Consider the following 17,547-nt stretch of genomic DNA (forward strand, 5'->3'; position numbering starts at 1 on the left):
TTATCCTGCACTCAAGCTTCACTTTATACGTGATCACACAGGAAAACACCTTCAGGGCAAAATAAAAGTTAAACACAAGAGTACACGTAATACAAACGATGTGTGCACGCACACCTGTATTTTCTCTTTCTCTCTCTTTCAAAAAATGTTTTGGGTTCATCCAAATGTGGTACTTAATTAAAATGACTTCCCTGGGGCGCCTGGGTGGCTCAGTTGGTTGAGCGTTGGACTTCAGCTCAGGTCATGATCTCGCAGTCTGTGAGTTCGAGCCCTGCATCGGGCTCTGTGCTGACAGCTCAGAGCCTGGAGCCTGCTTCTGATTCTGTGTCTCCCTCTCTCTCTCTGCCCCCTCCCCCACTCATGCTCTGTCTCTCTCTCGGTGTCAAAAATAAATAAACATTAAAAAAATTTTTTAAATGAATTCCCTAAGATACTTTGACTAAAAACTAGTAAGTCAAGTAAGTTGGTGAGTGTGTTTCCCTAAAACCGTAACTTCAGTATATCATGTCTTACAGTGTATTTATTTAGCGGATTATTGGGAAAAATGTTGCTGTATTAAAAAATTGATTTGGGGCGCCTGGGTGGCGCAGTCGGTTAAGCGTCCGACTTCAGCCAGGTCACCATCTCGCGGTCCGTGAGTTCGAGCCCCGCGTCAGGCTCTGGGCTGATGGCTCAGAGCCTGGAGCCTGTTTCTGATTCTGTGTCTCCCTCTCTCTCTGCCCCTCCCCCGTTCATGCTCTGTCTCTCTCTGTCCTAAAAAATAAATAAACGTTGAAAAAAAAATTAAAAAAAAATTGATTTAAAAATGCATAACTTTTCAACAGCTATACAGGTCATTACCCAAAGTCATTATGAAATAAGTTTACAGTTGGCACACGAAGTTCCCTAAGATTCCGCCATTGCATTGCTTCCCGGCCTCATTTTCCCCGCTTTGTATCTCATACCTGTCGACACGACTGTGTTGTTTATAGTTATGCATCCATATGATGGTGTCCCATACTTCTGTTTCCTCCGCATGGAGTATCCCCTTCTGCACACATACAGTGGATTTGTGGCACAATTGAGGAAACTTTGGAAAACCCAGTCCTTTAAAGGCGGTGGCTAGAAAATCTGCCCAAACTTTACCCTGGAAGGACACATTATCTTAATTATTCTGTTCTGAAAACAAATCTGCCCTCTGCCCTGGAGAGGGAGACACTGTGTCTTCCAAGGGTGTGTGGTATGCAAACATTCTAGAGCAGCTAGTCTGAAACAAAATATTGGTTAATGCCTTTGCAGAAAGTGTAGAAATAAGAGCCATTCTTGGAGAGTTTTCTTCCAGCAATTGTTGTGCTTGGCACATTACATTAAAATTATCCATTTACTTGCCTGGTTAGTGAGTCCATTTAAAGCAGAGATTTAATCGTGTCAATCTTTATATCCCTAATATCCAGCATAGTGCTTATGACAGATTAGAGAAACAATATATGTTTATGAAGTAAATGAATAAAGATCTTTAAAAATCTGGAGAACTTGGGCCTCTAACAAAAGTTTTATTTAAGACAGTCCTTTAAACCACACTGAGAACAACTGAAATTTAAATACCAGGTGGCTTGTAGACAACCAGCTGGGTTTCTATGACCCGTATTCCAGTACATTTAAAAGTAATTATTATGTAATGATAATGCCGAGTCTATCACTATTGTGTGCCAAGCATTGAGTTAAACTCTTTATAAATTATGCCTCACTGTATCCTGGTAAGCAACCCAATGAAGCAGTTCTAATATTGGTTGCTAGTGGAAACAGATTCAGCAAAGTAATGTGACTTGTTCAAACTTGCATAGGTGGTCAGTGGTGAAGGTGGGATTTGAACCCTGGTGGTTTGACCCTGGAGGTTGTGCTTTTAAGCACTTAAATTGAACAGCCCCTCACAAGAAAGGAAAAAAAGAGATGTGCATGAATTAGGTTCTCTCAACAGATGCTCTGTTTCCCAAACCAAACTTGGACAGAATAAAAAAAACATGACCTATTAACAGGTTCCAGCATGCATTTGGGGAAATAAACTGAACTGTGTTTGTTTTAGCAAGGATGTCTCTCTTGCAAAGGTAATGCTTTGAGGATGATAAGATGAGGTTGGCATCTTTGTCTGATGTTGGAGATGAAGGATCCATGAAGACACTGTTATTGCTAACCTTAAACCAACCTAGGGCTCCAGCAAGGCCAGCCTCATGGGCTTGTGACCCCTGTAGTCAGTTGCATAGGATTCCATATTTACAGGCTGTGCCTAGAAGGGTTTCCTTGGTTGACTTCCTGCTCTGCTGTCACTGTCTTGAAGTTCTTAAAACTTTTTGAAAAAGGGGCCCTGCATTTTCATTTTGCACTGGGCATCTCAAATTTTGTAGCTACTCATGGGCTGGAGTCTTGGTTAACCCTTTCTGGCAGCTCATGATAGGACAGTGGAGACAGGAGATAGACTGGCAACATCAGAAGAGCTACTGGCAAAGGTCTTTAGTAACCTGAGGTTATACCAGGATCCGTGCTGGACTCTGTAGAGAAAAGCTCAGGTCCTAGATTTCAAGGCTGTGGAGTATACACATCTCTGAGTACTTGATGATTTTATAATATCACCCTGGGACTGGTTTAAGATCTTCATTGCAGAAAATCAGTCTAAAGGGAAAAAATATTATAGACCATATTTTCCAGAGTTTTAGAGATCTTAGGTCTAGTTTCATTCTTTTTCCTGGTATGATGGTTTGTTTTAGTACAACTTAACCACTCTCTTTTATAATTAGCACCAAATCAATTAAATGAGAAATAATACTTCCTTCTGACAGAAATCAATATCTACCATTTCCATTTTGATGCATAAATTACATTGCTATTATCTTTATTTATTAAAAAAATTTTTTTAACCTTTATTTTTTTGAGACAGAGACAGAGCATGAATGGGGGAGGGTCAGAGAGAGGGAGACACAGAATCCGAAACAGGCTCCAGGCTCTGAGCTGTCAGCACAGAGCCCAACGCAGGGCTCGAACTCACAGACTGTGAGTGAGATCATGACCTGAGCCGAAGTCGGATGCTCAACTGACTGAGCCACCCAGGCGCCCTGCTATTATCTTTAGTAAATGCAAATGTACTTTGTGATTTTAGGATGTTTGGGGGAGGCGGTGTGACCGTAGGCTCAATATATTCTTTACTATCGGATTTGCTACGATATTTCAGTAATGTTAACAACAGCTTTGATCTGTAGTGCTTTAGGGATACTGCCTGGCCAATGCTGTCTTTTCTTTCTTAGAAACCTTACTGAGAGGCTTTAAATTTGCCTTTGTCCTCTTCATCTGCATTTGCTTCTGACAAACACATGTGTAGTCCAGATCTTTTTTCTTGTGATTATTTTCTTCGGTACAGTTTTATATCCCTGTCTCTTTAATATCTGAGCTCCCCTGCTGAATTCCACCATTCTACTACCAATGAAGATAAACACGGACAAGGAACCCTGATTTGTGTAGTAGTTTCTTAAAAGCCACTTGTCTTGATATATCGTTACTAGTTTATCCAGGTCTTAAATCTCTTCTGTTTTCAAGTGATTGTGTTTTGTTAGATAGTGAATGTAATTTTAGGTAAAACAGGAGAAATTCTGTGGGGGAATGGAGTTCCATAACCTCCAATTCTACAGAATTGTATGTTTTACTCCTGCAGACCCAGCAGAGGGAGCCCAAGGTAATGAACAAAACTTTCTCTGGTGCGGTTTTGATGACTCAGAACTAGTAATTCATAGTCAGATGGTGATTTTTTTTTTTTTTAAGGCAAGGGGGTTAGGATACAGAGTACATGTGTGCGCGTGTGTGGGCCTGTGGGTAGAGAGTAGAAGAAAGAAATAAAATAGAAGGTGCAAGTCAAGTGAATTTTAAGATGTACGTGAAATGTGGTTGATGTATTACATCTCCAGCAGGAAAATGGGAAACTTGATGGACTAAAGCATTTGATTTTCAGATCCTGAGAAGCTACTTTAATGCTAAATGTATAAAACTACTTCTTTTTCTTTTTCAATTAGCCTGTTCTCCCCTTAAAACTTTTTAGATTGAATCCTAATACATTCCCATTTCTTGTGATTTTTATATTTAGGGTAATTTCCCAATGAACGCTTTATTTATTTCCTTCTTCATTTCATCAGCTCACTGACCCACACATTGTGTGTGTATCCATGTCTGAGTACAGAAAATCATGGAGGCTGTTTAAGCTTAGCTGAATATTTATTCAATAGATTAATCAATTAGTCTGCCAACTATCCAAACAGCATTTATTGAACTTTTAGTACAATATGAGGTATGGAAGGTGTGTGTCTGTGGGCATGAGGGGGTGCCGTGCAACCAGGAGAGGGAATCAAAACCTTTTTCTGTTCTCAACAGACTTACATGTAGCTGAGTAAATACATGTTCGGTAAACTGCAAAACATTACATAACCAAATGTTAAGCAGTAGTTCAAAGTGTACATAAAGTAAACTGAACATAAAGTAAGTGTGTGTAGAAGAGATCAACAGATCTTTGAGGTAGGTGGAAGAGCCCAGAAAGGCTTCAGGGAGGATATGGCCAGGCCTGAATGATAACTGATTTTGTGCCTGGAAAGAAAAGGGGACCGGGCCTTCTTTGCTAGAGAAGCAACTTGAGAAAGAATGGTTTATGATGGAGATACAGGTTCATTGTGTGAGGTGATGTTGTTTGTATATTGTGTACTTCTATGGGGTGCCATTCACATCAAGCCTGAGGGAATGGTGTTCTTGGAGGTATCCAGTCTCTTATGAATGAGTTCTGGAGTGACAGGTTACATTAAACACTGGTTCTTTGCCCTTTGTATATTATAATCATCAGTAACTCTAATGAGAGGAATCTGTAACATGGTGGGTATAGATTAGACTGTGTAATCAGACAGCCTGGATTTGAATAAAAAGAGATGCGTGACCTAGGATAAATTTCTTAACCTTTCTATGCCTTATTTCCCCCTCTTCTATAAAATGGCATGGTAATAATAGTGCCCAGGGCATCAAGTTGTAATGGTTAAATGGGATAGAATGTCATCTGCTTAAAACAGTACCTAGAGTCTAGTGATCCCTGAGTATTTGCTGTTATTATCAAAGAATTAATGTGTTACTGGAACAGAAAGCAAATGTCCTTTCTCAAGTGCAGAACTATTTCATTAGACTTTCTGTTAAGAAATTTATGGGTCTCACCTAGACTACTTTGTCTTTTGCTGGTTGAGAATCAAGGAGCACATCATGTGTTCAAGATTACGCTGGTTTTGCAGGCTGCTTGGTGGATGTATATCAGCATGGCCTCCCTTGTTTCAATGAAAAACAAAGATGACACTCATTTCAGTAAGTGTCCTCACCTGGGAATTTGGTGGTCCCCTTTGTGCCTGCAATGTCTCCACACTTTGCAGTTGCTTTGAACCACGCACAGAATATAAACTCCATGAGAGCAGGAATTGTGTACCTTGGTCACTGTTCTATCTCCAGTGCCTGGCCTTCACTTTTCTTTTTTTTTAAATGAATGGGTCAATGATTAAATGAAGGCATGATTTTAAAAATGAAACCTCTCCCCTACTACAAAATTTTTGGCAGTCTTATTCCTAGTATAGGAGAAGTAAGCATCACTACAGGATGTCTTGGGGGAAGGCTAATTAAATATCTCTCCTGGTGGTTTATCATTGCCATGAAGGGAACATCACTTATAGTTTAGATCACTTTATAGTTTACAAGTGCTTTCTTCATGTAATTTCCTACAGCATTCAGGTGAATTCATTGTTTCTTCCATTTAATAAATTGACCTAGTCTCAGGAGAGTTAAATGACTGACTCAATCTTACATATGAATTACTGTGGACTTTGGACTTGATCAAGTCCTTGGACTACAAGTGCAGAGGGTTTTCTTTAGATGTGTGTGAAACCTGAGTTGAGAGCTTCACGATTATCTTCATTCCCTAGGGAATGATGGAGCCTCGACAAATTTCTCATATCTATGTAAATAATTTGTGAGATTAGGCTGGGATTGCCATGGAACATGCCCAAAGGGGATGTGATACCAAACAGAACCTTGAGGTAGGAGAAGTAGAGGGCGGAATTAGATTTCCACTTGGATACGTCAAAGAAATCATGGTAAGTCCATTGCGACTGGAAGTCCCGGATGGGATGCTCTGGTAGAGGTTTTGAATAAAAGCAGTGGGAGTGTAGCAAAGGTCAAGATAGGGAAGACTGGAAAATAGAGGACCTGGAGTAGGCATTAAAAAGCCTAATAATTTTATGTAGAACTTGTCCAGTGCTTGGATCAGGTGGAAACCTAAAGCCAAGTAACTGAGTTGCCTGTAACTGTCTGACTATAAACACTGTAGGAGGTGAGAGTTTGAAAAGACTTTATTCTTCAGTTCTTTGTCTTCTCTCTTGGGCTTGGAGAAAAGCCTTTATCAGATGTTGGTAACATTTATCATCTTCTGTGCCAGTGTTTATCTTATGGTCCGAGACGTGCCTGCCAATAGATTTTGCCTAACAAATTACACTCCTGTTGATTACTTCTATTCTGAATTTCCAACATCATGAAATTATGAAGTAGCTTCTTGAAAAAGAAATTTAAAAAAATGCCTATTCAATGAGATTGTTGAAATGTACAATGACATATCCTTAGGTGCTTAGTAAATACAAACATAATTGAACTCAATCAACATTTGTGGGCATTTCTATTATATAACTTATCATAATTGGTCCCATTTTAAATTTATTTATGGCTCCCTGATTATATCATAGAGCAAATTTGTGTTGTTTTTACTCTCTAGTGCACTGCTTTGCTCATCATAGATGTTTGTTAAATGGATTAAAAGTTAAACCCTTTTACTTTTACGGAGTAAATTGGTGGAGAAATGGAGAAACAAGAGCTCCTCTGAGATAGTTGATATTTGGCAATTGATTTACTATTTAGCATGCCATTTCTTTATTTGTGAATTAATTTTATACATAGAGCAGGTTTACTCAATTGAATTTTAGAGCAGATTTAAAAATAACTGATATAAAATGACTGTAAAACAAATCATAGTATGAATGCAAAAGTGGAAATGGAAGCTGTTATGAAGCTATGAGTGTTTTTGCCTCTTCCACAGTCCTGTGGCTTTCTGTTTGTGGTTTGTGTATGTTTATATGTGTGTTTCAGTTAGTCATGATAGATTTATAACTATGTCTTAAGGAAGGGAATGGGAATGCTTAGTTGTTAGGAAAATCACCTTCCTGTTTCTCTTTTTTTGCTATCATTTTAGTGTATATGAAGGAATTAGCAACGTATATTTCTACCATGCAAGATTTTCTTTCATTTAGGAAAATATTATGTAAGTAATATCAGAATTTTGGGATAGCTTATTTTAGAATTGTGTAATAGTTTTCTAAAACTGGACATCAAAACCTGAAAATTTCATTAAGGGTCAAGAAAAATGAAATTAGATACTTATCCCACACTACATAAAAAGATCGATTTCCGATGAAGATTTCAATACCAAAAACAAATCTTTAAACATTTAGTAGAAAATGTAGGTGAATGTGTTTTAGACCTAGCGGTAGGAAAATATTGCTTAAATAATGCATATAACATGTTGATTATAAAAAACGTAATTTTTACTATATTAAGAGTAGAAACTTGAGTTCAAGAGATCATTAAATTGAAAGTCCTATAACAAACTAGGGGGAGTTATTCACAATATACACAACTGTTAAAGAATGGCGTCAAGAGCACAGAAACATCTTCTACAAATGAATTAGAAAAATGGGCAAAGATCTTTTTTAAAAAAAATTTTTGGGAGATATGCTTGCATGTGGGGGACGGGTGGAGGGGTTGAAAGAGAGAATCTTAACCATGCTCTGCACCCAACACAGAGCTGGACATGGGGCTTTTTCTCATGTTTGTGAGACCATGACCTGAGCTGAAGTCAAGAGTCAGATGCTCAACCAACTGAACCACCCAGGAGCCTCATGGGCAAAAGCTCTTAATAGGTATTTCATAGAAGAGAAACTCTTATGACTAACAAACATGTGAGGAGATCTTCATTACATCGCCTCATATCCCTTAGTGATGATGGAAATGCAAATAGAGACAATTATACAATATTATTTTATGCTCTTCGCAAAAAAATTAAAAGCCTAATAATATCAATTGTTGGAGAGAATATAGATCTGGTAGATGTTCATTGCTCGTCAGGGAGCTAATTGGTGCAATCATTTTGGAAAATACTGACATTTTAGGAAAAATTGCAGATTCACACATCCTTTATTCCAGAAATTCCACTACTAGGTATCAAGTGAAACTTGTTTACATGTATAACAGAAAACACGTACAAGGATGTTCATGTCAGTACTATTTAGGGTATAACCTGGAAATAATCCAAGTGAATATCAGTAGGAGAGTAGATAAATAAATTGTGATGTATATTCACAATATAATATACAGCAGTTGAATGAAGTACAGCGTTTATAAATATGAATGAATCTTAGCAATATAATAGTGAGTTAAAAAACTCAAGTTCTAAAAAATCATTTACAACATACTGTTTTTATAAAGTTAACAACTAAAATATCTCTTAAATACTGGGAGACGTAGTAGTTCTGTATAACAAGGATGTCAAGGGAATTATGAATATGGAATGCAGTATGGTTATTGTCTCAGGAATCGAAAGGGATGCCATATGAGGTGACCACATAGCTGAACATGGGCTATGATTAGAGTGTTGTTGTTTCTTTCAGGTGAGGAGATTCATGGTTCCTACTTATATTATGAAAAATGGCTAAATAAATGAATAAAAGTGGGTCATACAATTATGAATAATAAGAATATGTTATAAGCCAGAGATTATGAGTAATTGAGTAATGCAACTTTGTGCACCAGAGGTACAAAGAGAAAAAAAGGAAATAGTACCCCAAATATATGAATATTACGGAAATTTAGTATTTAACCATATTTTAGTGTATCATTGTACTAATCTCAATGAGATTAGACACTTGAATGGTAAGCATTAAATCATCAACCTAAATATATCTGTTAGATGTGGGGCGGGGGGCACCTGGGTGGCTCAATCCATTAAGTGTCTGGCTCTTGATCTCGGCTAGATCATGATCTCATAGTTCGTGGGTTTGAGCCTCACATCAGGCTCTGCGGTAATAAAAAAAAAAGATACGGGGACCTGGATTGAATTTGCTGGGTCAGTATGTGGAACTTGAGATCTAAATGTCTGCTTTCCTAAAAATACACTTCCTATAATTCACATTTGGTTATATTTAGAAAACAAAATTGGAAGCATCTTAGAATAGCAAAATTAAATCTATTGTGAATTATTGTAAATAAAAATACAATACAAATATCATGTAGTGTATACCACATCCAAAACACAAGAACTAATCAATAAAAGGGAAAGGAATTTCAGCTTACAAAAATAATGGGCAGTTTTTACAATTTGGCAATACTATTTTGTAGTGAAACATATATATATTCCCATCTATATTAGCTGCTAGAGCTACCATAGCAAAATACCATATACTGGTTGCGTAAACAATGGGAATAAATCTTTTCCCACAGTTCTGGAGGTCAGAAGTCCAAGATCAAGATGTTGGGAGGTTTGGTTTCGAAGCCTCTCTCCTTGGCTTGATGACCAATCTTCTTGCTATATCCTCATATGGTCTTCTTCTCTGGTCATAGGCATCCTTTTTCTTATAAGGACACCTGTCATATTAGAGTAGGACCCCACCTTTTCAGCCACAGTTAAACTTCATCACCACTTCAAAGAAGTTATCTCCAAATGTGGTTACCTTGAAAGGTATTGGAAGTCGGGATTTGAACATATGGATTTTGGGGGAACACAGCTCAACCCATAGCAACATCCTTTTCTTTTTTTTTTAAATTTTTTTAACTTTTTTTTAAATTAATTTTTGAGACAGGGAGAGACAGAGCTGAACAGGGGAGGGTCAGAGAGAGGGCGACACAGAATCTGAAACAGGCTCCAGGCTCCGAGCTGTCAGCACAGAGCCCGACGTGGGGCTCAAACTCACGGACCAAGAGATCATGACCTGAGCTGAAGTCGGCTGCTTAACCGACTGAGCCACCCAGGTGCCCCAGCAACATCCTTTTCTGTGACTGTGATTGTTCCAGAGACTGCCTGCTCTTTGCCAGACCCTGTTCTAGGCATTGGAGTACAACAATAAAGCTTATAACTTATGTCTCACAGTGGACATGAAAAAGCAGCAAGGACCCCAAATTAGAGGAAAAATTTTTATGATATTAAATTTGCAAATGCCATTATCCCCACATCCCTGTCATTTTTTACCAAGGGCTGTAGGCTCCCCCCTTAATTGTTTGGAAGAATTAGCCACTTCAATAAAGAAATCCCTGTTGCTACTGACTCTAGAGTCTAGGCATGCCATTTGTATTTGAGCATAGGATAACAGCTTAAAGAACACCAATAATTAGAAGCTTCTGTCACTGTGCAATTGGTTGTGGACTCATATTTGGAAGACTGTGTTTTCTCTGCCGACAAGATCTTGCTTCATGCTTTAGGTGTGTCATCTCTAAATGTGGTCATCTGGGCCTCTTTTGCCCTAGTGTTAGTTCCTCTAGGGGATGGCTACCTATCTCTTTTGAGGTACTCCTCAGTCCCTCAAAGAGAAGTTTAGGGAAGTCACATAGCACACATTTGAAGTCCCAAGAATAGGTTCCCATTTTTGTAAAAGATGAACTTTAGTGGTATTGTGTCACATTCCAAAAACTGATACCTTATTGTGCTTGTTTGACAACACAGGTGGCTTTAAGGCAGGAAATAGATGATGTTGCAGAAATGGAGACAAATGACTTAGACAAGATAGGATTTTTTTTTCTCAAAACCTAATAGGTGTCAGCAGTCTAGGGTTGGCAAGGTGGTCCTCAGCAGAAGGCCCCTGGGAGCAGTCTTCCCCCCCTATCCCTACCCTGCTACCCCCTGTCCCTGCCCCCAGAAAACCAAGGGAACAGTTTTCAGCATCACAGAAGCCTAGGTATAAATCCCATCCTTGGCCAACACAATCAGTAAGGTTCATTCTGGGCTGCAAGTGCTTGGTTGAAATGGCCTAAGCCATTCAGCAAAATATTTAATGACTCCTTTGCCAAGAATAGGCAGAGTTGGGGCAGCATCTGTGAGGTCATAAAGAATCCTGGCTCTTCCCCCCGCTTCCCCCCACCCCAACTCTACTTTGGCCTTCTTCATCACATCAATGTTTCATCCTTGAGCTTGTCAATTTATGTTTAAAAAATGGTCCCAGACATCATATCCTCACATCACTGCCACAAACAGGGAGGCAGGAGAGGAGGGAGGGGGACCTTTTCTTTTTGTGTCTTTCTTTCCTCTTTTTTCTCTTTTTCTTTTCAGAACAAAAGTTTCCTAGAAGCCCCTTAGAAAACTTCTTCTTGCAGCTTTAAAAAAAAATCAGATTATTTTAACTAAAAACAAAAACCAAAAATAGTTCACCCGTTTCTCCCATCTGCCACCCTCCACATCTGGCAGTCACCAATCTGTTCTCTGTATCTTTGAGCTTGTTTATAATGTTACAGTGAACATGGGGGTGCATATATCTTTTCAAGTTAGTGTTTTCATTTTCTTTGGATAAATATGCAGAAATGGGATTGCTAGATCATATGGTAGTCCTATTTTTAAGTAAAACATTTTATGGAAGTAGGGTTGACATACAGTGGTTTCTGAGTTTATGGTATACAACATAGTGATTTGACAATCCTGTATTTTATACAATGCTCACCATAAGTGTAGTTACCATCCGTCACCAAACAATGTTATTAAAATATTTTTGACTATATTTCCTATGCCGTACTTTGCAATTCCATGACTTAATTTATTTTAATTTTTTATGCTTGCAGCAAGAATTACTATCAAACTCCAGTCGTTAAGCCGGGACCCTTGTGGTGTTAGCGAAAGACTTGCCCCTAATGTAGCATACTCCCTACACTTGTGAGTTCATTGGCCAGCCAGGGCCTCAACTCCGAACTCTAATGACTTATTTATTTTATAACTGGAAGTTTATACCTCTTAATAGCTTCTGCCTATTTCGGCTCTTCCCTATCTGCTTCCCATCTGGCAACCACCAGTTTCTGGTGGGTTTTTATTAGATTCCACATATAAGTGAAATCCTATGGTATTTGTCTTGTCTGACTTCTTTCACTTAGCCTAATACTCTGTAGGACCATCCATGTTGTCACAAATAATAAGATCCCATTCCTTTTTATGGCCGAGTAATATTTGTCTGTTTATACACCACATCTTTATTCATTCATCTATCAGTAGATTCTTAGGTTACTTCCATATCTTGGCTATCGTAAAGAATCCAATAAATAGAGGAGTGCATATATATTTCTGAGTTAATGTTGCTTTTGCTTTTGGTGTCAGACACGCAAAAATCATTGCCAAGACCTATGTCAAGAAGTTTACCACCTGGGTTTTCTTCAGGGAGTTTTATGGTTTTTAGGTATTACATTCAAGTCTTTAATCCATTTTGATTTAATTTCTGTCTATGGTGTAGGTTAGTGGTCCACCTTCATTCTTGTGCAGGTTACTTTCCAGTTTTTCCATCACCATTTCTTGATGAGACTGTCTTTTCCCCATTTTATATTCTTGTCTCCTTTGTCATAAATTAATTGACCATATATGAGTAGGTTTATTTCTGGGCTATGCATTCTGTTGCATTGATCTATGTGTTTGTATTTTATGCCAACACAATACTAAATAATGCTTTAATTACATAGCTTTGTAATATCATTTGAAATCAGGGATGTGATGCTTTCAGCTTTGTTCTTTCTTAAGAAAGAAATGGTCTTTTGTGGTTCCATACATATTTTAGGATTGTTTGTTATATTTCTTTGAAAAATTCCATTTGGGATACCCTCTAAGTATTGTGAAAGTCCGATCAATTATTTTTATTTGTTTTCATACACAGAAAAAAGAACTCATTTACTTTTACTTTAAAATGTGGTTGGATATTACTTTCCAAGATTAGCTAATAAAGCCTTTCTCTCTCCATTCTATTTTTGTTATTCCTTTGACTTCCCTTTATTTGGGAGGTTAGACCACAGAGGGATGCTGAGAGGAACAGAGTCAAATGATTTTAATGTTGAGGCATCTAGAAGTGAGGGGGCTACTGTGGCTGAGCATGAGGGAACACCGGGCAGTAACCTCCTTGGGCCAGTGACCAAGGACAAGGAAGGAAGCTGGATATCTGAGAAAATACCACTGCAGATCAATGGCATTTGAGGGTCAGATTCACCCCCTACTCTAGAATGTGGTACAGTTAAGCTTCCTCCTCAGGATGGAAATTGGATATAACCTTGGGAAACCAGGACTTTGGGGAGGGCAGGTGAGGGTGTAGATGAGGGGCTACATCTTTAAATTTACTGAGGTGTTTCTGTCACACTGTTACAGAAACATCAATATTAAAGTTGTATTACTTGCCCACCTGAGTTTATGGTCTAGGATTTGGAGCTGACACTGTGTATTCCATATATTTTGGTTTTGTTACAATGGCCTCTGCTAACAAGGACTGAAGAAGATTGAGCTGCAGCGTGGCTTGATCCAAGGCTAGAGACTCATGAACTGTAAAAATCATACACAGCTCTTGTAATATGCTGTCATAAATTGAAAAAAAAATCAGTACAATGTGAAATACTGATCTTCTGCAACAGCATAAAGATGATCTGTTATATAAACTTGGAAAATGGGGGCCTGGGGAGGGAGGCATACACAGTCTTGGTGCAGTAAGAAGGTAACTCTTGTTAGTTTTTAGCTTGATGATGTCTAATCTGGATGAATTCATTACTTTCTCTTTTAGGCTTGAGATTAAAATAAAAATGGAAGCTAGCCAAATTATAGGTGAGGAATTACTCAAAAGGAGGTCAATATTCCAAAAAATTTTAAAAAGAAAGGAATTGATAGTTTTAAAAATTGACCTTGCCTAAATGACCAAAATCACACTGCACTTCAACTAATCCATAATTATCAGCCCATGTTCAGTTGAGTGAGGCCCTTGCATTAGAATATGTCCCAAATAAGAACTATGACCAAAATTGTTAATAAAAATAAAATTCTTGGAGGAATCTTTTGGGGCTGTTAGAGTTATGAATCATACCAATAAAACAACCCATATATTTACAACAGTGATAATTGATATAAATATAGCCCATAATATTAAGTAGTGGTTAAAATCCTGGACTTTAGATTCAAGTAGATTCTGATTCAAAGGCTGGCTCTACAACTTAGTATCTGTATCAGCCTGGGCAATGCACTTTGCCTTTCTATAAAATGGGAATATAAACTCAATTCCATAGTATTATTATCGATATTAAATCTGAACACATATTTAATGGGCCTGGTAATGGTAATAATTTATACTGTTATTAAAAGTTTACTACTTGGAGGTTTAGCAGACCCAATATATTCTTTGTTGGTTTAACAACATATCTTTAATTAGTGAGACTTTATGAGTTTTGCATTATCTAAATAAATGTTATTCATTAAAAATGATACTTGACAAAAACTTCCATGTAGCTTTTCCTAATGTATGGCCAAAAAAAAAAAAATCTATGAAAAGATTATGAATGAAAAAATGATTTTTTAGACAATATTCTTTATGGCTTAGGCAAAATTAAAAAAAATTTAATGGCCTCTGGTTGATAGTAATGATAATATTATTGTAATAGATACTACAGTAATTTATATTCTATTTAGTAGCATTTTTATTTCAGTCATCCAGGGGATTTTAACAAAATGAAACAGTGAGCTTGTATATGCTAAATGAGGAAAGAAGGGGTTGTTGTTATGAATTTACACCAAGGAAAATATAAATGCAGAAGAGTTAAGATGTCCAGTAATATGATCCTAATGAACTAATTCTTCTTCCAGGCCTCCTGTTTCCATTTCCTCTGTGGATGCAAGCCTTGCTTAAGAAAATAATTGTAGTTCATTGAGTCAGAATCTTGAAAATGTTGAGGTCCCTAGACTGAAATTAAGAAAACATGGCTTTGAAGATTCTTCAGAAGTCACTACTTGATTTTCATTTTGGACACAGAATTTGGTTTGTCTGGAAAAATCACATGCAAACCAAACTTAGGACTCAGATGGCATTTATTTGATGTTCCCTTTTGCTGCTTGGAAGAAATGGTGTCTTTGTTTTTTGTTCTTTTTTTCCTACTGGCTTTATGAGCTCTCATTGCTCCTCATTCTCAACATTTTTGTAAAGAAAATACTAGAGATATTTTTACACTTTTGCCCAAACTGCAGCATGACCTAAACTTTTGTTTGGCTTTTAATGTTATTAATAACTTTTATTAGCAGTGATGGAGAGAGGGTGAATACGAAAGCAAAAATCAGTGCACGAGGAGCATTAAGAAAGCAGAATCCTCCTTGTTAGGGATTTTATCTTGATCTTTGTCAATGAGGGGAGCAGCAGAGGGTGTGATCCTGAGTTCGTAAAGGAAGGGTATCCTTTTTTGAGAGATTTCTCTTGGAGTCAAAAGGTAGAGGTGGTCTCTGAGAAATGGAATACACTGCAGTAAAAGGAAGCTTTTTCAAGCATCTCCATTGCTGCTGCTACTCCTGACAGTGAGGCTATTTTAACTTTTAATTTGCTGAAAGGCAAATAAGGCAGCTGTCTTCACAGTAGGAAGTTCGGGGTGAGTGTTGGAGAAACAGCGTCTCTTTTCATGTAAATTAAAGGAGAACAGACTAAAGAAAAGTTAGCTGTTGCTTTACAGAGTCTCTCTTGGCTAGCAGGCCAGGATGTCCTCTTTAGTGATTCTCTTAGGCTTCCTTTTAATTTGCCGAACACATCAGATCTGAGGGCAGATTTTAGATTTGACAGCACTGAGCATTCCTTCCTTTTTGCCCCTTTCTCCACTTTCCCGAACACCAAAAACCAGAAAACTTTTTGGATGATGTCTGATTTTAGGATTCTGCTTAGTGTTTTCGTTAAACCTTTATTCTTTTCTTTATGATATTCCTTTTTATTGAAGCATTTCTCTAGAGGAATTGAGGCACATGTAGCAGGAACTAAGATTGCACCCATTTTTCATCAAATAGGAGCTGTGTTAGCAACATCTTCAATGGTGCATGTGATCTACTAATGGCTGCAGACTCTGGATGATTCCTTTTGATGTTGCCCTCTAAAGGTCTCATCAGAAAGCATTACTCTCTGCATTATCCCCTTCTAACTTCTGGTGGTTTTGTTTTATTTGGCTATTGATTGGTATTACACATCCCTCTTAATGCTAACATTAGATGATGCTGTATAAGAGCACTTAGTGGAAAATTACTACATAAAGGTAGAAAGTTCATTAAGTAGTTTGAACTACGTGTCTGGGATACATCATATCAGCCAAATACCTGTTCTGACTATAGGACTGATTGGGAATTTTGCTAAGTTGATTCATTTACCTAATCTCTGCTATACTTTTTGTCATTTGTAGGGTAACATGCATTATTTAAAAGAATGCAAAGCTACCCTTTGTACTCAGTATAATACATTTTTAATGGCTAACGATTGTATAGATAATCTCATGCAGAGGGGCAAAAATGTTTCCCTTTGGTTATCATTATACATTTACTTCTGAACTAATTAAAAATGAAATCATCATCCTTGTCAGAAATGGACAGGAAGACAAAGGGTTATTAAGAGTCTGTTTTTCCCTTGGTGAAATATATTATCAATAATCATTGCAGTCCATAATGCATGTGGTTTGGCATGATGTATTAATTTGTGCTGATTTAATGGTCTAGAAAGCATTTTTGTTTTACCCATTTTGTTGATTTTCTCTTCTGGGGACTTGCAGTAATCACATATCTTCCGTAAATGAGTTTGCATTATGATTATCATACTGAACCTATATGGTGTAAGGTCAAATAAAAATTAAGAGGTTTAATTTTCCCTGTTGAAAATAAGGGAAGAGACTTGTTTTTTCCCTTTTTCCTAGAACACTTCCTTTAGCAAACTTGTAAGTACTTTTTCCTGCCTTTGAAAAGTATATAAATCCTTCTGAAAACCTTATGGACGTTTCCTCACCTCTATGACCCAGGAATATCTTCCTTAAGGACCCAGGAGCCATCCCTCTGCAATGTAAACATTAAGGAAAAAAGTGTTCCTCACTCCTGTTACCTGTGGGAGGGTGGGAATCTCACTTTATTGGGAACCTTGCTGCAAAACTACCTCTGGTCATAAAGGTAGGAGGAGTTTCTCCTCTTCTGGATAAAGCCAGTTATCTAACACACATGGTCACCTCGAATACCAGGTAAATTTAAGATGAACTATGTGTGACAAATGGTGCTATCGTGTCCTCTTACTTGAGGACTGGTTATTGTTTATCTTGAAAATATGTAGTGAATTGTATCTGCTTGGCTATATAAAACGGTGAGATCCCCTTCCATTCTTGCCATTTCTTAGTGGATTTCATGTGAAGCACATTACATTCTGGTTTAATATTAATTTAAAAGTAAAAGTGTTTTTTTTTCCTCTACTAACTTTG

At 37.6% G+C, this 17,547-nt stretch overlaps 1 protein-coding gene and 1 non-coding gene across 4 annotated transcripts in view; one reads left to right on the top strand and one right to left on the bottom strand.

Moving 5' to 3' along the window:
* TAFA2 (TAFA chemokine like family member 2) overlaps nucleotides 1-17,547 on the top strand; it is a 500,373-nt gene that overhangs the window by 67,333 nt on the left and 415,493 nt on the right. The window lies entirely within an intron of this gene.
* LOC121041125 (small nucleolar RNA SNORA62/SNORA6 family) lies at nucleotides 11,894-12,045 on the bottom strand. The gene has a single exon (XR_005795572.1). It is a non-coding gene; the product is annotated as a small nucleolar RNA SNORA62/SNORA6 family (small nucleolar RNA).

This window comes from Herpailurus yagouaroundi, unplaced genomic scaffold, assembly GCF_014898765.1.
Source record: "Herpailurus yagouaroundi ecotype Mexico unplaced genomic scaffold, PumYag 182, whole genome shotgun sequence".
In the NCBI taxonomy this organism is placed as follows: Eukaryota; Metazoa; Chordata; class Mammalia; order Carnivora; family Felidae; genus Herpailurus; species Herpailurus yagouaroundi.